The 16,477-nt window shown below is 41.1% G+C and overlaps 1 long non-coding RNA gene across 2 annotated transcripts in view; it reads right to left on the bottom strand.

Annotated features, from left to right (window-relative positions):
• LOC111756471 (uncharacterized) overlaps positions 1–7,962 on the bottom strand; it is a 232,874-nt gene extending 224,912 nt beyond the window's left edge. For both annotated transcript variants that reach the window (XR_002790952.2, XR_010051153.1), the window contains exon 1: positions 7,802–7,962. This is a non-coding gene — a long non-coding RNA (uncharacterized LOC111756471). The remainder of the gene's footprint in view (positions 1–7,801) is intronic.
• Positions 7,963–16,477: the final 8,515 nt, after the last annotated feature.

The raw sequence follows: 16,477 nt of genomic DNA, 5'->3' as shown, positions 1-16,477 counted from the left end.
GAGGACGGACACGCGTTGGAATCCCAGCAGCGAGCCAAATGTCTAGAACTCAGGATGCATAGAAATGTTCCTATCCACAGCCTTCAACCTGCTCAGGCATCCTGCAGGGACTGGCAGCATGATGTCATTAGAGTGCCTTCAGTTCCTACCTCCTGCCCTCTGCTCATCTCACCACTCTCATTTTAAACGTAGTTTTTATCCCATTTCCCACAAAACTCTGTCATGTGACCTCTCACGTCACTTATGCCAGGTGCCTACACTCAGCAGTCTACACATGGCGTCTTAGCTCAGGAAAAGAATTCATTAGGTGTTTCCCATTACAGACAAGTACTTTTAAATGTCCCCTCCATGTACAGGTTTTACCCATTGTATCACTGCACAATGAACAACTTTTAGGTGGAGAGTATAACAGAACCATTTTCATCAGAATGTTCCCGTGCCTCCCCTCCTCCAAAGTAACAGCTATTTGCCCTCATTGATTGCTCCATAGTAAATTGCAAAGCTCGGCCGTAGGTCTCCTTAATAAGTTGATGTTAGCATTCCCATAAGCCATCCATAAAACACAGACACACCATATGAAGACTTTACTGCGAATTCTGGGAATAACCTTGGGGCCTGAGCATCACAATGACTGAAGAGAGCAGAGGAGAAAGCCTGGAGGGAGTTCATGGGCTCAGAAACGCTTGAGCTACTGGTAGACACAATGCTCACCACACTAGTATGTTTTCAGAACTTTGCCTAAGATGATCCTAGGACTGCATACACAGACGCTCTCCTAGTTAATCGAATATGAGTATGGATGCTGCTATTAAGGGATTTTTGCCTGTGCAGTTAGGGTCCTCAGTCAATTGACTTCAAAACAAGGAGACTAACATCTGTGGGCCTGGGTTAATCAGGTGAACTCTTAAAAGACAGAGTACTATTCTTAGCAAGAGAAATTTGAATCCTAAGGGACACTATTCCCATCTCTGACATTAGAGAAAGCCATAAGACAAGGTGGCCATAAGCTGCCAGCTACCAAGAAAACCCGACTAAGTCTTTTGTTTGTTTGGTTTTTTGAAACAGGGTTTTGCCATGTAGTACAGACCCACCTTGAATTTGCTTATGCAACCCAGAGGACCTTGTACTCTGGGACAATCCTCTGACCTTAGATACCAGGGTGCTGGGATTACCGGTGTGTGCCAGCATGCCCAGCCAGACACAGTTTTATAACTGTTGACCACCTGAAAGAGTTTTGAAACTAGATTCTTCCTTAGTCACATCTCCCAGTGAGACCAAAGTCAAAATAACAAGCCGCTTTCAGCTTTTGAAATGAAGAGGGGACTGAGATCTGCTGAACCCAAACTCTGACCCTACAGAACTGTGAGCTAATAAATGGATATCATTTAAGGTTGCTAAATGTGGATACAGTCGTCCTGTCTTTTCACAGAGGGTGCACTCCAAGACTTACAGGGGATGCCTAGAACTGCAGACAGTACAAACCCTTTGCATATTATTTTTTCCTCTGAATACATACAGATGATAAGGTTTAATTTATGCTAGGCACAGTAAGAGAGTCACAAGTAATAATAAAGTAGATCAATTATAAACCCATACTGTGATAAAATTTATTTAAAACCAATAAAATTCACTGGAATTTTTTTTAAAGAAAAACGAGGCTTTATTTCAAGGCAGGGAGCAGTTTGCAGAGAGAGAATAGCTTTCCTACAAAATGATACGCACTGAGAGAAAATAGAGGAGCTGAGTTCTCTACCAGAAACTGTTACCCAAGTTCCCCCACTCCAATCTGTTTATGCAAATGAAGGGTGCAAGTATGCTCTATCTTGATTGGTCAGTTTTATGTAAATGAGAGATATAACCATGTCCATTTCTTATTGGTTGATATTTACATATGACTAAAGGTTGTAGTTGATTGCTCAGGTCCAGGCCAATGAGACTTTGTGGGGAGGGGAGGAGTCGTGGAAACAACCACAACACTCAGTTTGTGGTTCTTCCAGGAACACAGAGTAGAGTAGTATGTAGCCCCACCATCAGCAAGAGGCAGTCAGGCTCCATTCTGAATTTTGGATACAATTAGACACCTGGGACTGAACCCCTATCCTCAGTGCTATGCTTAATCTTGCCAAAGAAAATCCTATATATATATAGCAACACTCCTATTGTGGAAAAAAACAAACAAACAAACAAAAGTACAAGGACAGAAAGATACTGGGCTGGGGGTTGTGACAAGTCATTTCACCCCTAGGTCCCCTGCCTTGTACCTGAGTGTGGACATCATGTGCTTTTTATAAACAATCCATTACTTTTATGCTTCGGTTCATCCAGCACGTAACCTCTCACCCTTACTCTGAAGCTGCTGGGCACTCTGTGCCCTGAAATATCACAGTGGGTACTAACTGCCTTGTGACTTCCACAACTCTAGAGCTGTCTGCCTTCTTTTATTGGCTGAATTGATGGCCTGGCTTCACTACACCACAAAATCAAGACAGGGCCCATTCTTCAAATTTCTCCCCTTGCATGGTGATGGAGAGGGAGAGTCATTTACAAGCTCTCCTGCTGGACTTTCTGTAAATTACAAGTCTCGGTTTACAGGCTAAACATCCAGCAAGACTATCCAGCTCAAGGCTGAGGAATTTCCCTGCAGGGATGATTACCGTGAAAGTGAAGATGTGACTTTTTTTTGGCCTAGCAGTTAATATGGCTATAATATTTCACTGTATGTCAGAGAAGGTTCTCTTACACTAGTCATTAGCTTATTAAAATGAACACAACTGTTTGGAGATGATCTAAATGATAGCATGATGGAAAAATAACAATAACAGTAAATCATGTTCATTTAATCCTTTCTCCTGTAATGTTTTAGCTTGCCCTCTTCTGAATTATGAGGTTCGGATGGCAACTTGTAATTAAAAGGGAAACCTGCTCTGCAGGATAAGGAATCCCATCTGCTTAGCCTGGGAGGCTCCCACCTGGGATTCTTTGCCCTGGTATCTAGGGGGGGGGGGACACATTAGGGTGGGGGGCCGTCCTGTACCCCTCAGTCTAGGGGTTGGTCTCGTTCACTTATTTTTTATTACTACATGTTTACAGTGCATAGTGATGGCATTATTATGAGGAGCTGGTATGTGTATGTAACACCTCCTAATTCTTTTTTCTTTACCCTCTCCCCTTCCCTCTTTAGTCCTTCCAACTCTTGGTCCTCTTCCCATATTGCAAGAACCTTGTTTTCACTTTTTTTTTCAATTATGTTTTTCAATCTCCTTTCCCTCCTTCCCACCCTATCTCCTCTACCTCTTGTTAACCCATCTGTCTAAAAAAGAGATCGCTATTTCCTATTTATCTATCTTCTACTTTGCTTTTTCTATATATATATTTTTTCAATTTTAGTTTCTTGTCTAAGAGAAACCATGTGATATTTAAGCTTGTGTGTCTGACTTATTTTGCTTAATATTATGGCCTCAAGTTGCATCCAGTTACCTAAGAATGCCTCACATTTATCTTTATTTATGACAGACTAGTATACTGTCTACTGTGTATAAATACATTTTCTTTAGTCATTCATCTGTTGATAGGTATATAGGCTAATTGCCAAAATTTAACTATAATAAATTGTGCTGCCGCAAACATGGGTATGCATGTGCACTGTAATATAATGACTTCAACTTTTTTAGGAAGCTATCTAGAAGGAGAATAGCTGGGTCAAATGGAGTTTCTATTTTTAGTTTTTTTAGAAATCTACATGCCAATTTCCATAATGGTTGTACTAGTTTACATTCCCCGCACCAATGTAGAAGGGTTCCCTTCTCTCCACAGCCTCGCCAGCATTTGTTATTATTTGTTTTCCTGAAGATAGCCATTCTTCGTGGAGTAACACTGTATCCCAATGTTGTTTTAATTTGCATTTCTCTAATGACCAGCGATGATGAACAATTTTTCACGCATTTATTGGCCACTTGTACTTCATTCACTTATTTTCAAGAGACAACATGGTCTAGGAGTTGATTCTCAAGCTTTAGAATTGCTGGGGATATTTTGACACTACTGACGCCTGGTTCTCGTGCCACGCAGGCTTTGACTTAATTTATGTTGAGTGTAACCTGGCTATTGAGAGGTTTAAAATCTAAGTGAGCTTAAAAAGTACACTTAGCATATGCATTCCCAGCACTACAATAAGTAAAATAAATCCCCCCCATTTGATTCCAATGTGCAGCCACATTTGGTAACCCCTTGCCTAGAAGTTACGACAGGATTAATGTCAAAGCTTTGTCAGCTACAGCTGGACAACCTTGGACTACTTTTCTTTCTGTTCCTTGGTTTCATTCTTTCAAATTCAACCTTGGTTCAATCTTTCAAATTGATAAAGTAATAGATATTACATATTTATTATGAAACAAAATAACACCAATGATTTACCTCAGAATGATATGGACACAGTAAACATCATATGTAAATTATAGATGTAATTATTATCAGACTTGTTGGAGAAAAATGCTGAAAGCACCAATTTTGGAATCAAAGTGACACAGATTCTAGCCCTTGTTCTTTAATGTACGAGCTGGGCAACTTTGGGCAACTCCTAAATCTCTCCTAGACTGGGCCTGGGAATAAGATTTCTCAACTGCCAAACAAAAGTAGCAAAAATATTCTTGTGGAGATTTCATGGGAAAATTTATGTGAAGATCTTAGCATGCTGCATGACCCAAAGCAAGAACCTATCATGCAATAACTGTCAATAACTTATAAATACAGATATATGTCCTTGGCTATATTAGTGTTCTCACTACTAAGACATAATATTCCGCACCCACAGTTTAGAAGGGAAAGTTTATTTGGCTAATGGTTTTGAGATTCAGGTCATAGTCATCTGGCTCCAAGGCAGAGACAGCATGGTGGGAGGATGTGTTGGAATAAAGCAACTCACCTCATGGCAGCCAGGAAGCAGAAAGAGAGGGGAAGAGCTGGGGTCCAGAATATCCCCTCCAAGATAATACTTCCAGTGACGTACCTCAAGCTCGGCCTAACTTCAGCACATTCAGCCATGAACTCCTGAATGGATTAATTCATTAAGTACCCCTAGGATCTAATCACCTCCCAAAAGCCCTATCTTTGAATTCCTAAGACTTTGGGGGGACATTTCAGAGCTAAACCATAGTCCTGTCTCACATGTGGAAAAAAGGGTGGCCTGAACTTTAGAAGCATTACCTACCCAATACCCAGTATTCATCATCTCCTCCTCCTTTATTATCACAATACCTCTGTTATTGGTTGAAACAGTGTTCCCAGCTAAAAGGGCTCTATTTTTCAGCCTCCCTTGCCAATAGCAGTGGCCATGTTATATAACCCAGTTAGAGGCTATGAAAACAGGCACGGAGATGTAGGATTCCAGTTTAGCAAATGAAAACACAACACTCCAGCTAAATTTGAATTTCAGATAAATAAGTAACTTCAGTATGAATATGACCCAAATATTGTATGAGAAGAAGTGATTTGTGGTTTATTTGCAATTCCAATTTAATTGAGCCTCCTAGATTTTATCTGGGAACATTTCTTGACTCATGCATTTCAGAAATTTCCTTAGCATATTAGGATTCTCAATGGGATATACAGATAGATAAACAGGTAGATAGTTATATATAGAATAGGATAAGATAAAATAAGATAAGATATGATATGTGATAAGATGATACATAGCAAGGAATTAACTCCCACAACTAAGGAGGTAGACAAGTCCTAAAAATCTGTAATCAGGAAGTTGATTACCTAATGTTACAGTTTAGATCTAAAAAATCCCTCACAGGCCTCTGTGTTAAAGGTTTGGTTCCCTGTGTGGTGCTCTTGGGAGGAGACAAAACTTTGAATAAGAAGTGCAACCTCATGGGATACCTCAGGTCCTTGGAACATGTTTTCAAAGGGCACCGTGGTCTCTTGCTTTTTCTTTTTGTTACTTTTAGCTCCTTTGAGATGAGCGGCTTGGTCTACTACACCCTCCTGCCATGATGTTTTTCCTTACCACAAAAGCAATAAGGCCAAACAACCATGGACTGAAACTCTGACCCATGAGTTTTGACATAAGCCTTTGTTCCTTATAACTTGATTATCACAGCTATGTGTTACTATAGTAGAAAGCTGACCAATATACCCAGAAAAGCTAATGGTATAGGCTCCAGTTGAATGCTCAGCAGGCTTAAAACCCAGGAAAAGTCAATGTTTTAATTCAAGACCCATTATGAAGGCCATGATAGGGAGAATTATTTCTCACCTCAGGGAAAGTAAAAACTTTTTTTTTTAATTTGATACAGGCTCTCACTAAGTTTCTTGGGCTAGGTTTGCACTTGTGATTCTCCTGATGCAACCTCCCAGAGTGCTATAATTACAAGTATACACCAGCACAACAGGCTTCAAACTTTTTATTCTACTCAGACTTTGATTAATTGGATGGAGCCCACTCACATTAGGGAGGGCAATGTGCTTTATTTAGTCTACTGATTCAGCTGTTAATCAGACACTCCAAAACACACAGAAATACTCCAAGTAATGTCTGGTTAACTATCTGGGCATCCTGTGGCCCCACTAAATAGATATACAAAATTAACATTACAAAGAAAAAGGCATAATTAACTGCCAGTGGCCCTGTTGGCTTTAGAATTTCCTTCTTCCTCTCCCTGGAGTTTCTGCAGCTACCTTGTATAAAACCTGGGCTCCAAGAATAAGGGAATGGGTCTGGGTTTCTGTTACTTCATGGAGCCTTCCACTGCCTGCTTTGAGATTTCTCTTTATTTGGGAGAAAAAAATATAGGGCTTATCTTATCAGCATATCTGCATATTAAAAATTTTTTCTGCTATATGCCCTAAACTAAATTCTTTAATAGACATACCTCAGCAGCCCTAAGTGTACAGCTCTGTGTATTTCCCTGGTACAGCTCTATGAAGTAAGTGTTCCTCATACAGCAGGGTATGCTTGATAAGTGAGTACGGTACTTTTCCTCTAAATGCTCAAAGCAATAACCAGACACACAATTGTATCTGCAGTCAACCCACCAGATAGGTCTCAATCTGTGTCAGATAGGTCTTACATCTGTGTCTCTCTTCATCTCCTTCTAAATATTTATACAATACAGAGCACTAACAGCCTCTACCATGGACAAAGCTAAGAGGCCACCAGAGCCCAGACATACAGGGAATCCAAAGTGACTCCTATACAAATGATCCGATTCTGTGTTTATCCACAATGTTTTGGAATTTATCAAAAATACTTAGAAAATACAAATGCTGGGAAATTAAAAGCTATGGATTTGCCCAACTACCCAGAGCCTCAATTAGACAAAGCTAAGCTATTTAAATGCTTGTGCATAGCTGCAATTCAACACTTCTGCACATCTGGCCAAGAGGCTAAATCACAACCATAATGATGCTTTGTCCTTGACTGAGATGTACATAGATAGTCCAGGGCCCTGGTCCCTGAGCCTATCCAGATGGTGAGATGTTCTAAAGCTAGGATCTTGTCCTCACCACCTTTGAATTGTTTACACCCCAACTTCCCAGCCTCATTTATAACCAGAGGTCAGTAAGCATAGATTGTTCATTGGCACATTACTGGAAAGCAATTGGACTTCTGAGAGTTTTTACATTATTGAAAGGAAGTAATATTCTATTTAATAATATGCATTTATGTTATAAAACAGGAGATAATAACAGAAAAAGAGATTTCTAGGAAAAAAAAACATTATAATTTGTTTCACCAAAGAAGAGGAAAATGTCACAGATCATTTTTTAAAATAGTAAGAAAAAGCAATCATCTTACTTTTGTCAGTAGAACCGTTCTGACAGATCCTATCATCAACCCTGCTCTTGAAGCCAGGGAGACCAGCCCACTGCTCACAATCCTCCTTGGATAACTGGGGACTCTCCTCTGCAGTTAGGAAAATGTCCTACAGTCTCCTGAGTGCAGGAGAAACTGTCAGGCACCAGGCATGCTGGGAGTGATCAGTTCACACAGGCTGTGCTGTGAATCATTTGCAGGAAATTCCTTTGCAAGTAGCTCCTTATAGTCAAAATCTTCCATCCTTAATGCAGTGAGTCCTCTCTACCAGTCAATCCCCTCATCTCTCTAGTTGTCTGCTACATTCTTCTCTTTCACTGCACTCAGCTTTCTCCAGACACCAAATGGGGTACCCACCACCTTGTCCCCCAGGAGCAGACCTCTTCCCACCCATTCCCTTCTTGTTTGTTTTCCATTGGCTTCACTAACCATGAAGACCAAAGTGCCAAATCTTCAGGAGTATTCCAAAAATTGCTAGAATCAAGGAGGGTCCAGAAAGGCACTCCGGACACACAGCTAGGCTCTAGATCACTGCCCTTTGGTGGACAGGAAAAGTGGAGGACAGAACACTACCTAAAGCTGCACCCCTGTACAAGTCAGGAACAGGCTTCGGCTGGTTTATCTCTTGGAAGACACAAAGTGAGAATGAGGGAGATTATGAATCATAAATTTACTTTCTCAGATACAGAAAGAAATACATTTGGTATTGAGTCATATTCTTGAAATAGAGAATTAAAAGGGACAAGTATCGGATATGGCAAGCAAAACCTTAACAGCTTCGGGCAACTCACTCAGGACCCTTCTGTCCCTCTCTCAGACGGAAGCTTTCTTTCACCAATAAATATATTCTGCTTTTAACCGCTGCTGTTCCTAGAATTCAGTCTTCAATTTTAGAGGACACAAACGCATATTGGACATCTAGCAGGTTGGGAGTTTCTTTCCCCCATATCATTTGGAGGTCTTCCATTGAGATCATTGTACGGAGACATGAGGAACTCAGTCACAGTCTCTTGCTCCTTTAGAATACATTCTTAAACATGGGGACATGGTCAACATTTACATGACGAAAAAGAGCCATTTAATGTTTTTCTACATATGTGCATAACCTGCCTACCCTCTAGAGACAAAATGGAATGCAAAGAGAAATATTTAATTATGATGTATTTTTACCACTAGAATCATACTGTAGGTTTGAAAGAAAGGAAATGGTCAGAATTGCCTTATGTGTGAACTTTGTTTACATTAAGAAATGACTCTTATTTATGCTCAAATTATAATTGTAATATATATGAGACTACTAACATTCCTCTCTCTCCCTCTCTCTGTCTCTCATTGACCTAAAGCAGATCAAGCTAGATCTAGCAAAATTTTCAGGTGACCCTGATAAGTACATTGAGCAATTTAGAGTACTTACTTAGAACTATAAGGTAGACTGGAAAGATAGTGGTTGAGACAAAATACCTGATGTCCAAAGATAATGGGAGAAATGTTTATTTAGCTCACAGTTTGTAGAGGTTTTGTTCATAATCAGCTGGCTCCAAGGGTGGTACATGGCAAAGGGGCAGTAGCTCATGATGGTAGAAGACAGAAAAAGCAACAAGAGAGGAGGAGACAGTCTCTTTCTGTTCCTTATATTGTATCCAGTCTAGTGGAATTAGGGTGGTGCCAATCCAATCAATGGACTGATCCAGCAATCACTCACCCTCAATCCCAGCACCCTTAATCCCAACACTGTACCACAAACTAATCACACACTCTAGATTCAACCACCTCCAAAACAATTCTAAAACGCATGAGGCTTTGGGAGGACATCTAGACACAAACCATAACAAAGGGCTCAGGTGACTATTTTTAAGCTCCCCAGGTGATTTTAAGATGGATCTGCAGTGAAAAACTATGCACAAGTTTCTCTGTCCTGGTTAAACAACTCCCACAGTTGTTCTTGGTAGAAAGTGGATCTGTACTGCTCAGACTTTTGTTGTTTATTGTGAGACTTTCAATTAACTATTTTCCTTAACCTTTGAGTAACCATCTGGGATAAATGTTATAGTCTGTTATATAAACAAAAATTGAGTTGTACAAAGTTTATATATTTGCCCAAATTCACACAGCTTAAAACCAGAAAGCTGGATTCAAACTTTAACTTGAATGACCCCTAGTCAATGCTCTTAACTCCCGTTACAATACCCTCTCCATCCCATCACTAGTAGCTCACGGACCCTGAGAACACACCCAGCTCCCTTCCGGGGAGAAGCAGAAGCAAAGCAAGAGAGGTAACAAACGTATCTCACTGGCCAGACTCTAAGTCTGATTTTTTTTTAAAAAACCTCACAGAGCATTAATGTGTGTGAAACCCTTCAATGACACATGGTTCAACTCCTTCATTTGGTAGACAAGGATTCTAAATCCCAGAAAAATTAAATCATCTTCAAAGTTAGTAATATGGTAGGCTTCAGAGCCTCATCTCCCAATTCCAAGAAACACTTTCCTCTGCTGGTTTAGCTTCCAGCTGATCATCTAGCAGAAGGGAGGAGACAGTGGCTCAGCAAACATCATTCACAGCTGACTAACAAGGGTGCTATAGGCAGGAAGCACAGACTGAGAAGGGCTTACTTGTCACCAGTGGAATTAAGGGGAAACTCCATGGAGGAAGTGGCATCCAATTTGAGCCAAACCAGGTTTTTTATTTGATGAGCTGAAAGAACATTCTGTGGTGAACAAAAATGTATATGAAAGAGCAGAAAGAGGGGAGATTTCTGGGCATAGATGGCAGCAGGAGGTATGCAAGGAAAGAAAAGTGTGCTGACAAGCATAGTTCACTAGAAAACTCTGCCTTCTAAGGTGAGAATTTATTGGGAGAGGAAAGCCACACAAGAATGAGAAGCAGAACAGATAGTGAGGTGGGCTGCGGGGATGGGGGAAGCAGCAGAAGAGAGGAAGGAAGGGAGGTGCCAGGGAAATACAGTGGATAAAAAGGCCTCAGAGGAAAGCCTCCATTTCCTTTTTAATTAGTATATGATGCATATTAAATAAATTCACCATGGAGAATTGGTACAAACACTCTATTTTCTACTGCTTAGCCCGGTTGGACAGATGACCAAAGGATTCTCAAACAGCAAAAATTCATGACAATAATCAAAGCTCTGGGGCAAACTATGAACTTCATTAAATCAACTTAAGTCAAATAGTCTTGAACATAACATTTTCCAGGTTCCAGTGGAGATGGTGGTAAGAGACAGAATTCCGTACAGGTGGTTCAGTTAAGGGACATGGGTGGAGCTAAGGGATCTGCAGGAGACGCTGAGGTGCCCAGAGACAGGCAACCACAGGAAGCAGACATCACCAGCCCAAGGAGGGAGCAGGGGAGGAAGGGCCGTCATCACAGTGGGGCACAGCCACACTGGTGGGTGGCTGGTGCCTACACAGGGCCGGGCAGAGAGGAAACGGCCTGGCTTCTCCCTTCTTCCCTGCCAGGCTCCTGTGTGTTTCCACTCTCTAAACACAGCAGGGAGGTGGAGGACAAAGAAGGGCGGGGAATGGATTCTGGGAAAGACTGGGCGGAGCAGAGGAAGAGGAAGCTGCACTGACCCCATCAGAACCCTGAGCCTATCAGAGCCCATCAGAGCCACCTAGTGAACTCTGCTCTTCACTTCGTGCAGGGAGTGACTGGCCCAGCTTCCTCAGAGGGACAAGGATACTAATGACTCCGCACAACACGGCTGCAGCCACTCACTGGCTTTGTCTTCTCAAATGTCTGATGACAAGTGTCTTTGGCATTTCGGGTGGGTGTTTCATGGAACATGCAACAAGATGAGCACAATCTTGCCCTTTTAGACTCATATTTTCCATAAACTAACATGAGTATGCAATCTGTTAGAGTACTTCTGTGCTCTCTCATTTTGAGAGGATGCTTGACGGTTCAACTGTTTTGGTTTTCACATAAAAGAGAGAACATGTGGAATCTGTCTTCCTGTGTGTGTGAGCCTTGTTTCACTTACACAGTGCTCTCTAACTACACCCATGTGGTTACAAATGACAGAGTTTCCTTTTTGATGACCAAGTCATATCCTGTTTATATAGATATGTGTGTACGTTTCCTTTGTTCATTGATCTGTTGATGGACACTTAAATTGATTCCATAATTTGACAATTGTGAGTAGTGCTACCATGAACATGAGAATGTAGCTACCTCTTCCACAAGAATTGATGGCTACTCAGGGATTTGGGGTTGTTTTAAGGAAAAGAAATCATTGCATTATGCCTGAAGACTTTAGCTATACTAAATGCCAGAAAAAATTCAAAATGTATAGTTTTTATATTCGGATAAAGAGAATATAGGGGACAACCTGTGATCAGAAATAAATCCATAAAATAGAAAAGACACTTATGCACAACCTAGAAGAGTGGGATTTACCTGGACAATACAGAATGCCACGCCCTCCATGGCCTCAGTGGTCTCCACTGCACACTAGAGACTCATGCCTTCCTGAGGGCCTCTGAACACTCAGAAAGTCCTCCAAAAGCACCCCCAAGGCTACCACTCCCTTTCCCTATTTGAATAGGATGCTAAGTTTCTATTCAATCAAAATTGTATTATCTGCTTAAAGTAGGAGAAAATGCCACTACCACATCCTACTACACACCAATTTTCATCAACAGAAAATTAGAAAAATCTTCCATCAAACTTCAAACTTTTCAACTTCTAGGGTACCAGTTAGAAGCTATTTTCTTGATTACAGTAATTTTCACGAAAATGCCAATGGAGTTCTCTTGGGGAGCATTTTTCACTTTGCAAGAGTAGCCTGCTGACCTAAATGACTCTTCCATTTGTGGAACAGGGAAATAGAGATATTTTTAATATGAAAGAATCATCTTTGGTCACTTGACATCTAGTGTCCAAATATGACTGCCTCCACTCTTCCCCCACTAAGATATCAGAAGATTTTACTGTATCACCCTTTATTTTCCAAAAACACCAGCTAGTAGATAGCAGAAAGGGGAGGGCGCCCCACCCAACATTAGTCAGGTGTTCCAGGGTCACCACATTACAGGAACTACACATAATTTTTGGCAAAGTGATGCTCATGACCGTGAAGCAAGCTAAATCCTTAACATAAAATAAAAAGATAGATAGACCCCACTATATCTACGGTTCCTATGTGATTAGTGCTAAGAAGGAGAAGGAAAAATATGCATTGCCAGACAAAGGCATAAGGGATGTTATAGAATGAACAACTATACGTCCTCAAAATTCACATGTTGAAATTCTAACTCCCAATGTGATGGCATTTGGAGGTGGATGTTTAAGAGATGAATGGGTCTTCAGGATGTAGACTTCATGAATGAGATTAATGACTGTATTATTCAGCTTTTCCATTGCTGGGGCAAAATATCCAAAACCTCCAATTTAAAGGAGGAGACAGGGGTTTTTGTTGTTGTTTGTTTGTTTTGCTTTTTGTTTTTTGAGACAAGGTCTTGCTGTATAGTTCAACCAGGCCTTGAACTCACTATGTAGCCCAAACTGGCCTTGAACTCATAGCGATTTTCCTGTCTCATTCTCCTGGGAGCTGAGGTTACGAGCGTGCACCACCACACCCGGCCTAAAGAAGAAGAGTGTTAACAGGGCTCATGTTTTTAGAGATTTTAGTCCATGGTTGGCTGTCTTTAAAGCAGAAGTATTACAACAGAAGGATGTGGTGGAGCAAAGCTACTAACTTCGTGGAGCTGGGAAGCAGAGCACAGGGGAAGAGGGTCTTCAAGAGATGCCTAGATGCTCCAAATGCATACCTTCCATTTCCTCCAGCTGGACCCCACCCCCTAGCAATATACTCAACTATGAACATCAGGGATTCACCACTGATGAGTATAGTGCACTGGTGATCCAACACCTCTCCAGGAGTCTTAACCTAGTTAAGGTTAAATTGATGATCAAGATTAACTGTCACAGTAACCTTATAAAAAGAGGTCACCATGCTAGCTGTTTCTCTTATTGCAACATGAAGGTACTATGACAAGCTGGCTGTCTGAACCTAGAAGAAGACTTTCACTGGAACCCAACAATCCTGATACACTGATCTCAAACTTGCAGGCTCCAGAAGTGTGAGAAATAAATTTCTGTTGTTTATAAGCCACACAGTTTATACTTTTTTGATATAGTAGCTCAAGTTCCGATAAGGGGTTTGCTTTTTAAGGGGGTCAGAGAAGTCTTGACCTGAGTTCTGCAGGACAAACAGAAGCCAGCAAGGCAAGGGATAGGAGGGATATGCAAAGGCCCTATGATAAAAAAAAAAAAAAAAAAAAAAAAAAAAAAAAAAAAAAAAAAAAAAAAAAAACACGGCCAGAAGACGGGATCACAAGAACTCTCTTGTAACTGGGCCAAGAGAATTGGGGAATGACAGCATGATACAGGATGGGGGTTAGGGCTTTTGGGGTCCAGTTCATGCAGTGCTTCACAATCAATATTGAGGAATTGTTTGTCTGTTTGATTTTTTTTTCTACTTCAAGCAATAGGAAGCTCCTAAAAATTGTAGCAGTAAGATATCATTTGCAGGTTTGGCCACAAGACAGTCATTCTGGTTCTAGTATGGAGAATGAAACACAGGACAAGAGGAATGTGGCAAACCAGTAGAGATCATCATAATGGTCTAGATGAGAAATGATAGGAATCTGAGCCAGAGTAGAAATAAGAACCGGATTTGAGAGATACATAGACAGTTAGGTCGGAGTCACTGGACTTAGAGACAGATTAGGAGGTAGAAGAGAGGCATCAGAGCGGCTTTTCTTCATATCTGGCTCGCGTAAATGGTGGAATATCCACCAAGCTGGAAAACACCAGAAGAAGACAGAGTCAGAGGGAGATGGAGTTCAGAACAGAACATGTTATATTCGGGATGCCCTTAAGAAATCCAGTAGGAAATATCCAGGAGGAAGTAAGCAAGAAGGTTGGAGTGAGGTTGGGACTGGAAGTGAAATCTGGGGAGTCTTGTGCACCAAAGTTTTATCAAGGCCATGTAAGGAGAGGAAGTACAGAATTAAAAGAGCAAATGGATCTGAGGAAGGTAGAAAATGCCTGTGAAAGAGGCGGCGTGGTCAGAAAGATCAGAATATAAAGGGTGCTAGAGGGAGCCCCAGAAACAAAGTCAAGAGCTCATCAAGGAGATTGTGGTCCATGGTACCAGAGCACATGAGAGGTCATAAGAGACAGATTTGAAAACAGATCCTTTGAACTAGTTGATACAGGAACCATGGTAACCTTTGGAAAAATAATAGAATGCTCAGGGTCAGTTTTCTGATCTTTTTAAAAATGGCCAAAAAAAAAAAAATATATATATATATATATATATAGCTTACAAACAGTCCAGTATTTCCTGAATTTGTTCTTACCATTGGGGCAAGGGTGGAATCTGTGCTTATTGATTAAATTGGAGAGTTGCAGGTAACTCTTACAAATGGATAAGGGGACAATGAGATAGAACCAGATTAGGAACAAGAGAAGGTCTCATGACGTGGATCTCAGGAGCTGCTGCTGGTTCTCCCCCTGGAAGGGCTGCAGTCTGCCACCCTGCCTCCGCTTACCAGGGAGGGGAGGTGCTTGCTTGGCTTCCCAGAGTCCTGAGTTCCAACATGGCATGGATCTCAGGAGACACTGCTGGTTCTCCCCCTGGAGGGGTTGCAGTCGCTAGATGTATTTTTCGTACACATAGTGCTAAACTAATCACCAAGTTCTATCCCCTTCTTTGTTCAGGATTTCAGAATATTCCTAAGGATAAATGATATTTTTATGCATAGGGAGCAGTGGTAAACTAGTCACATTGTAAAAGCATTTTACTTTTCCAAGTTCCAAATGGATCTTTGAAACAAAGTCTGTTTGCACACAAGGACTCTATTAAGGTTTCCTGTATCAGTTGCTGAATGAGAATTCAAATCAAAGACACTGGTTTGTGAGCACCAAGAGTAGGCTGACTGGGGTAGAGCCAAATGCCAGCCCTCTCCTGTAAGTCAGAACCATTTGCAGACTGTGAGGGAGGAGAACAAGAAGTCATCAAGAAGCTAAGACCTCCTGTGAGTCAGCACCATGTGCAGGCTGACTAGGGAGAGCCTGACGCCAGTCCCTTCTGGCACATGGGCAGGGAAATAAGGAAAACCAATGCTCCTCCCCACCCTACCCTAACCCCTGTAAGCAACCAGCTGATCTGGAGAAACACAGGTTGCAATGATAGCTACTGAGACAAAATACAGTTTAATGCTTATACTGTTTAGTGTTTCACTGACTTTGCAGGCCTAATGCTGGTAGTCTGATCATCTATTCAGAGGATAACAATACATAATGTAGCATATATGGGGGATCTCCTTCTGAAGGTGGTAGCCATTATTAGCCCCTTATTATCTTGTTTCAAAATCCTGTATCATTCTCATTATTTTATTTGGTTGGATTTTATTCTGTTTGATCTTGTTTGATCTTGTTGTATGTGATGTCAAGGGCAGCTATTTCGAAGATAACCAGATATATTATGATAGCCATTTTTAAGTCCTGTGTTGCATTCATTATTTTGTTTTTATTGATCCTATTCTGTTTCTGTTTTTGTTTTGTTTTTTTACTATGTAGGGGCAGCTATTTTGAAGACAACAAGAGGCATTATGGTAACCATTATCAATTGC

This window comes from Cavia porcellus, unplaced genomic scaffold (genome assembly GCF_034190915.1).
Source record: "Cavia porcellus strain 051 isolate PalLab524CR breed Dunkin Hartley unplaced genomic scaffold, mCavPor4.1 scaffold_13, whole genome shotgun sequence".
NCBI classification, from domain to species: domain Eukaryota; kingdom Metazoa; phylum Chordata; class Mammalia; order Rodentia; family Caviidae; genus Cavia; species Cavia porcellus.
This window is presented reverse-complemented; position numbering and strand designations above follow the sequence as displayed.